Source organism: Dendrobium catenatum, unplaced genomic scaffold, assembly GCF_001605985.2.
Source record: "Dendrobium catenatum unplaced genomic scaffold, ASM160598v2 original_scaffold_101648, whole genome shotgun sequence".
NCBI classification, from domain to species: Eukaryota; Viridiplantae; Streptophyta; class Magnoliopsida; order Asparagales; family Orchidaceae; genus Dendrobium; species Dendrobium catenatum.
In genome coordinates this window covers 457,624-465,786 of record NW_021420086.1, presented here as the reverse complement: position 1 = coordinate 465,786, position 8,163 = coordinate 457,624, and positions in this window count along the sequence as shown.

The following is an 8,163-nucleotide window of genomic DNA, read 5'->3' as shown; positions in this document are numbered from 1 at the left end:
TTTTCGCTGCCTAGCTAGATATTGCCTCCCTTTACCTGAATTCCCAAGCTAGAGTTGACCTCCGCTGCCGGAAATTCCTCAACGAGTTACCCAAACCGAGGAGTTGCCTCCATTGCCGGAGATTCCCGCACGAGCTACCCAAACCGGAGTTGCCGTCCGCTGCCAGAAATTCCTCACGAGTTTACCCAAACCGGAGTTGCCTTCGTTGCCGGAGATTCCACATGACTTGCCCAAGCAGAACTGCCGCACTTGCCGGAAATCCCTCTGACCTCCCCAAGGCCAGAGTTGCCACCTTTGCCAGAGATCCCTCTGAGCTCCCAGCCAGAGTTTGCCGCGTTGCCGGAGATAACTCATGAATTGCCCAAGCCGGAGGTTCCGGAATACCGACCCACAGCAAGCCGGAAGAGCCCACCATCCCTTGATATGTGTTCTGTGTGTTTGAACATTGAAGTTGTTTTCTTTTGATTCTATCATCTGATCCGTTGTGCTTTCTGAATTTTTCTTTTTGATTTTGAATTGTTGGTTGTTGTTTTATGTTAACTTTTATACGTACACATTTGTGGGTCTTCTCTGTCGTGCATTAGTTTGTTTAGTGGGATTCCAAATAATTTTTTCTCTACATCGATCTATTTGGCGTTCTCTTTATTTGTATGTTACTCTTATTCTTTTTTTTTTAAGTTTTTTTCATTTAATAGTATGACATGATCATCTTCTTAATTTATTCATCTTAATAAAATATTATATATGAAAGAGAAATAACTAAACTATATAAACTAAAATTAAAAAAGTAAAAACAGAATAAAAAACAAGCTAAGACAGTACGAATAACTACTCTTAATAAAGTATTTTCATCCCAAGCAATTCTTTTTTTTTTTTTTTTTGGGAAATTGAGGGTTTGAGCCCATATTTTACTATGTAAAAGAATTTACACAGTAAGCGTATAATAAAAAGATTTTTCCTCAAACAATAGGAAGAATAAACCAAAAAACATAACCTCCCAAAAGTGCTAGAAGAAAATAACAGTAAAAAAAGATAAATGGGACATCAACAGCATGAAGACAAAATGGAGAAGAATGTTTTTTTGAGCTCCCAAGCAAATTTTAAGAAGGCTGAATATATGTCACAATTCGACCATATATCTGCTATATATGTTGAAGCCATGTCACATCGTGTGAAGGTCATAGGTAGGTCACCTATTTCAACTGGAACCTAGTTTGGGTATTTTTTCTTATTTTTATATATTTTTTTTATTCACAATACAAAGACTTCTACAATATCAGATAATAATAATCATAAATTTTCATTATTCATTCATTTAATTCATTTATACTGTTAAAAGAATATAACACAATAATACAAAGTATAATCTTTTCTAAACCAAACATCGGGTCACGGGTCGGGTTGGGTCAAACCTGAAACTGACCCGGTACTATTCGGGTAACCCGAACCCGACCCGTTTTTAAAAACGGTCGGTTTCCTTGACCCGAACCGACCCGCTTGGTCCGGGTCAAACCGCGACCCGACCGAATGACCCGTTTTCAACCAAAAAATTGCTAATTATATTTCGGGTCAAAACGGGTCATCTCCTCTTTTCGGTCAAAATCGGTCAAAGTCGGGTCAAATCTCGGGTTGCGGGTCAAAATCGGGTTTTCGGGTCAAAATCGGTTGTCATTCCGGCGTCAATTTTCCGGCGTCAAAGGGTTAACCCGAACCCGACCCGATTTTGACGGTTGAAATGTTGAACCCGAACCCGACCCGGTTTCGGTTCGGGTTAACCCTAACCGAAATTTTGGGTCGGGTTCGGGTCGGATTTTCGGTCATGTCAAAATATTTGACACCCTACCAACATGCATATATAATGACCAATTCGCAAAAAGAATTCATCTATATATAAGAAAACATGCTTTATAATAGACTTCAACTTCAATCAACAATCTCTACTAAAATGAGGCCTTATCCGTTCCTGAAATAACATATTAAATAAAATAAAGATGAGTAACAATTTGTTCAATAGGCTACTTGAGATCTCTACATAATTCAATATCTTATATAAAATAATAACATTAATAATTGAATATTTTAATGAACAATTAAAATATACTTTTGCACACTTGTGTAAACCATCATATCAGGAATGAAATGAATAATAGAAAAAAATAACATATCATTTTAAAATACATTCCACATTTTCTCTATACTTTATACCTTTATTTTAACTTATACCTCTGCTTGATCATATTTTTTCATTAGTCCCTTATAACATACTTATTCATTTTTTTTAGTTGAAACCCACAAAGGGGCCTACGCGTTAATATAATTCAAAATTACAAGTCCTTAGGGGTAAATCAGCCCGCTAATGCTCGAAGAGCTACAATTCATTTAAAGAAAGAAAACCTAAGGGCCGACTTCCCCATCTAAACAAAATACAAAATTGCCTAGATACATTCTAAGGCGGCACGAAGGAAGCGCCAAAAAATAGAAAGCTCCAGAATAAAACAATCAGCACAAACTTTGGCAAAAAAATCCCCTCCAGGTCATTGAAAACCTGCTAAAAAATTCACAACAAAGCCTAAAACTAAAAAAAACAAAACAAACATAAAAAATTACCAGCCATCCACGGATTAAATCCTTCATGTTCCAGCCACAAAACATATTCATCACATATCTTTAGGCATAAAATTTATATTTCCTCCTTTCTCAATCCTTTCCCACTGTATTTTTTATTCAAATATAAAATAGTTAAATATTAATATTTTCAATATACATGAACAACATTCAACTTTATACAAAAAAATGTATAAAATTTCACATATAAAACATAAATAGTAGTGTTTTCAAGGAAAAACTTGCATACCACATTCAACATTAGCAAATTAAGAAATTATTCATGAGTAACATTCACAACATTATTTTAAAGTATAAGTTATTTTGAAGCAATTTCTATATGTCCATACTTAAATACTTAAAATATATATACAATTCAAAATAAACCCGATGAAAATTTACATTTTACCTATCAATGTGAGATCAAAATATTTTATTTTGCCACACTAAAATTTACAAGATGAAAAGTTTCTAAATCAATGTAAATTTGTGTTATATAAAATTAAACCAAATAAAATATCAAATATATCACAAAAGCAACAATTTATAAATCTAAAGTACAATAACGATAACTATCTTAATACGTAGGGCTGCAACGAATCGAGCCGAGTGAGTTGTGAGTGTTCATGTTTGTGTTCATTTAATATCATGTTGTTCAAGTTGTTGGTTTCATGTTTGTTCGATTCATTTACTGTTTGTGTTCATATTTGGTTCATTTAAATTAATGAGTGTTCATGTTCGGTTCATGTTCAGCTCATGTTCGTTCATTAGTGCTTATCGAGCTTTAAACAAACAAACATGAACGAGCTATAAACGAGCTATACTTTAGATATTCATTAACTTAAACAAATGAGCTTTATCGAGCTTCCTAACAAATGATTACATCAAGCATGTTCGCGAACTTAATGTCGAGCTCTATTTATATTATTTATATTATTAATTCTATAATCAAATATGAATTATATTTATCAAGCTTATTCACAAGTTCACTATCGTACACGAATCGAATTTCTTATCGAGCTTGTTCACGAACTTCAAATGATGTTGTTCGCGAACATAAATGAGCCGAACACATTAGTGTTCAAGCTTGTTTATTTAAGAATCGAGTATTTAAAATATTGTTCAAGTTTGTTTGTTTAGTTAATTAAACGATCACGAATGAGCTTTAATCGAACTGAACAACGAGTAGCTCGTCGAACGTTTGGTTCACTTGCAGCCCTATTAATACTATACATATTTGGCTTTACGACTTCCAAATCCCACTTTTCTCTGTAAATTCTCTTCATCCCACTCTATAGTTAGCTGCCTAAAATGGAAGGAAACTAATTTTTGAAAATGGACCTGAATATTTATAAGCCTAGCATCACAACGCTATATTCCACTCATCACGACGCTCCCAAGAGAATATTCTATAAATTCAAACAAAGAGTTTGACACTGTAGTGACCCCAACTAACATTGTCGCGCTACAATTTTGTACACAAATATTAAAACCCCCCAAGGGGGGAAATTCAAAAATGCATAAAAATTATCGTAATTTTAATTCATAATGGAAGGTGTGGATGTCCCATAGTTAATTCTTTGCTTAAATTATGATCATCATCTCATTGAAAAGATAATAAATTTTAATAATTACTTTTTAAAATGATCTTTATGATGATGAATATCTTTCTTGATTGCTCTACTCTGAATATAAGGTGGTGATTTAACAATATTTTCATTGAAATAGTTCTTTCGTTATTTAAATAATAAAATTAAAAGTAAATTCTTTTCAAATTTAAATGATAATCATAATGAAAATCAACTTCTTTGGTCGCACTATAGTAAAATATACTTTAAAAATTCATTTAATTTTATTTTATAACCTACGATTCTGCAATGAGATCATAAGTTTTCTATTGCAGTTAGATATTGACATTAAAAAAGAAAGTAAATAATTTTCTTTGAAAGGGATACATCCAATAATATTGAATATCAATTTCCAACTCTTTTCTCATATGATAAATAAATAGTCAGATATTATATTGAATAAATAATATTAGGAGAAAAAATTTGCTGTAATTTGATAATTTCCATAAAATTTTTGGTATATTATTTTCCATAAAATTTAAAAATGGTTGATTTTAAGTCATTTGTTTTGAAATTAGTTCATCCAACTATAAAAAAGAAATTGACAACAAGCAATTAAAAAAAAAAAAATCAATCATTTACTCTTCATTTTAATTAATTTTGCATCAATTGAGTGAATGCAGGTAATTAAATCTGATTATATTCATCTGTCATCTTCAAATTTGCAATCAACTCTCAGATATTTCTTTTCTGATCTAAATTAAAATGTATTTTGATTTAGACTTGATATCTCGTCATAAAATTATCTTGATCGGACAAAAACCTCGAGGCAAAAATCAAGTTGGAAACTTCAAAAATTAAATCAGGGATCATCTGAACTCCGATTTCAGCAAACTTATAGACGAACTGATCGTCTCGGAAATACGAACCCAACGACACCAATTTAAACTCAATCCGAGCCCAAATGGGTCTGAATCGAAGACCTGAAGCGCTATTGGAAGGTTCAAACCAAAATTTAGATCACCAAACGGTTTTAAAACACGACTTTCTTATATTCAAATCGAGTGCTCGACGAGACGAATCCAACGAGCCCAAGATCGCCAAATTCCGATATCATTAAGACCTTCAAATGTCTGACGAACGGTCCACAATCAAAGGATTCAATATCGGTCGTCCATCCAAATCACCCCACATTAGCCCTTGATCCTCCTCCTATTTACGGGTCATGCCACTCTTAGAAAACTATAAAGCCCCTCATTTCTCTTAAGAGAGGACCCAAGCAAGAAGAAGAAGAATGTAAGAGAAGAAGAGGAGCGAATTGAAGAAACTCCTCCTCAACCACCGTCGGAGTTCTGCCCGATGTTTAAGTGACACCGGAGTTCCGCCCAACTTTCAAATGATGCAAGAGTTCCATCTGACTTCTAAGTGACGTCGGAGCTCCATCCGACTTTCAAGTGACGCCGGAGCTCCGCCTGAGTTTCAAGTGATGCCGGAGCTCCGCCTAACTTCCAAGTGACACTGAAACTCCACCCGATCTCCAAGTGACGCCGGAATTCTTTCCGATCTTCAAGTGACTCTGGAGTTTTTCCTGAATACCATCTAACGCCGAAGTTCTCCCCGGCCGCAGACTAACGTCGGACATTACCAGACGTCGGACCTCCACTCGTCGCCAGATTTCTACATGACGCCTTCCTTCTGAACTCATCATCAAACAATGGTCCTCCCAACCTCCTTCGCCCGTCGACTACGGTCCTTCCGACTTACGTCGCCCATCGACTATGGTCCATCAGGCCAAATGAACATGTCAACAATGACTCTTTGTATTCCCACCATATACTTCATATAATGTACATCAAGCCAAGACCTTCCCCCTAAGGAAGGGCCTCATTTGTACTCGACTGCAAATAATAGTAGATTCATTCAAATTGGGCTGGGCCCCATGGTTCCCCCCCCCCCCGCTTTTAGGGGTTTCCACGTAAAAATCTTGGTGTCTCATAAATGCTAGACCTTTTATTTTATTTGATTGCATGCTGGATTTTCGTACAACACTAAGACACTAAACTTTATTTTTCTCTACCGCCGCGAATACTGTAGGACACAACAAAACTTTAATACTTTAGAGAACACAAACAAGAAAGAGAAAATACATCGTTAATTTGAAAAAAATCAAAATTGGGAAAAACCCATGAAGCCACGTCTCACTAATAAATTCACTATGAAGCTTTCAGAGAAATACAAATCTCTCTTCTCTCTCTCTCCTTGTCTCTCTTTTTTCTTGTACTATTCTCACAATAGAACTAATAAAGATATACATTAAAACCCCATAGGGATGACGTAGCCTTTCATGAAAAATGAGTTAGAAAAATGCTAGCTGGCCTCATAATGCCTTGGCTCCAAGTTTGGAGTGTTACGTACGGCGATCCACTATTTGTCTCCAATTTGCCTGATAGCATCACAACGCCAAGGTCTGGAGCATTGTAGTGCTCTACTCTCTTTTTGCCTCTAGGCAAACTATACAGCGTCAGAGCGCTTGGGCACATCGTGTTGCAACGTTGTACAGTTGTACCCATCTTCGCACCCGAATCTATGCATGGAAAGGATCCCCTGCAACCCCACAATGAGCTTGATCGATAAAATTGAGGTCTAAGGTATCAATACATCTCGATAGATCGACACATTCAAATTTCACACAAAATTATAAATGACCAACTTCCCTTCGATATAGTCTAATTGTTTTAGTTATTATCTTTTACGATACTCTTTGAACTCCAAATTTTCCTTCAAATTATCTTTAGATTTTTATTTAGTATTCATCGTAGTACTGAAAATTTTATTGAATATGTTTTTCTCAATATATATAATATCTTTATTATGATGTATTAAATTATGATAATTCTCAAAATTTGCTTTATTTGATCTAATTATAATTTACCCAAAAAATTAGTCTAAACTTACTAAATTTTTATTGTATCAATGAAGTTTAAAAAAAAGTGTTTGATTTTAAATTTTTTTTCCTAAAAAATCATTGAGACTTTGTGATTTCGTCTCGGTCTCTGTTTGGTTTTGAAGGAATTGAAAGTAACATTAATTTAGTTTATTTCATAAATTCCTTATAGTTGTTAGATTGTGATGTAATTCTTAGATATATGGATTCACATGTTGATGTTTATTATTATTTTTTTCATTGGCAATTCCTACCTCGCATATAGTAAAATATTTAAGGAAAAAAAAATACCAATTCATCACTGAGGCCCTCATTACCTCCTCCAAAAAGTTTTTTTATTCTCAACAAATGAAAATAATTCAATTTCACCAGACTGTTCGGGAGCGAATCAGAATGCACCATATCACCCGGAACAAGTGATATATAGCCGGGAACACAACAAACGGGTGACATGACACGTTCTGATTCATCTTCGTACTGCGACCGTGTCCGCACAAAATAATTTCACACTTAAAAGAGAGATCTCTACAAAAAAAAGGCTTTCATAGCTCAAAATTTGGCGGCGGTTTTAAATACGCTCCTAACAAGTGCTGCAAAAAATACTATTTTTTAGTAGTGAGAGAAGAGAAGCCTAATTACATTTTGATGAGTTGTAGATAATAACGAAAGAAATCCACCTAACTCGCTCACCAGCTACATTGATCTCCCAACTGATTCCAAAATGAGCGCATTTGTTTATCCATTCCAAGTTTTTTTTCTGATATAAATATTGATAGGAAGGTGAGCTAACACGTACAAAATTAGCAAACATAACAGACACCTCTTCATCTTCTCGCTCTCTCTGTGCCTGCTCAGCTTCGCCGAGCGTCAAACCAAACACAAACAACTTATTAGAAGAAAGCCACCAACTAAACTAACTCATAATTTATTAACACTAATTAAAGAAAGATAAGCTTCATACAAAGTCGGCAAATCAAGTAGTTTCAGCTATCTCTCGCTAATTCCTCTATAAATACCACATGCATTGGCCTCCTTCTTCCATCATAA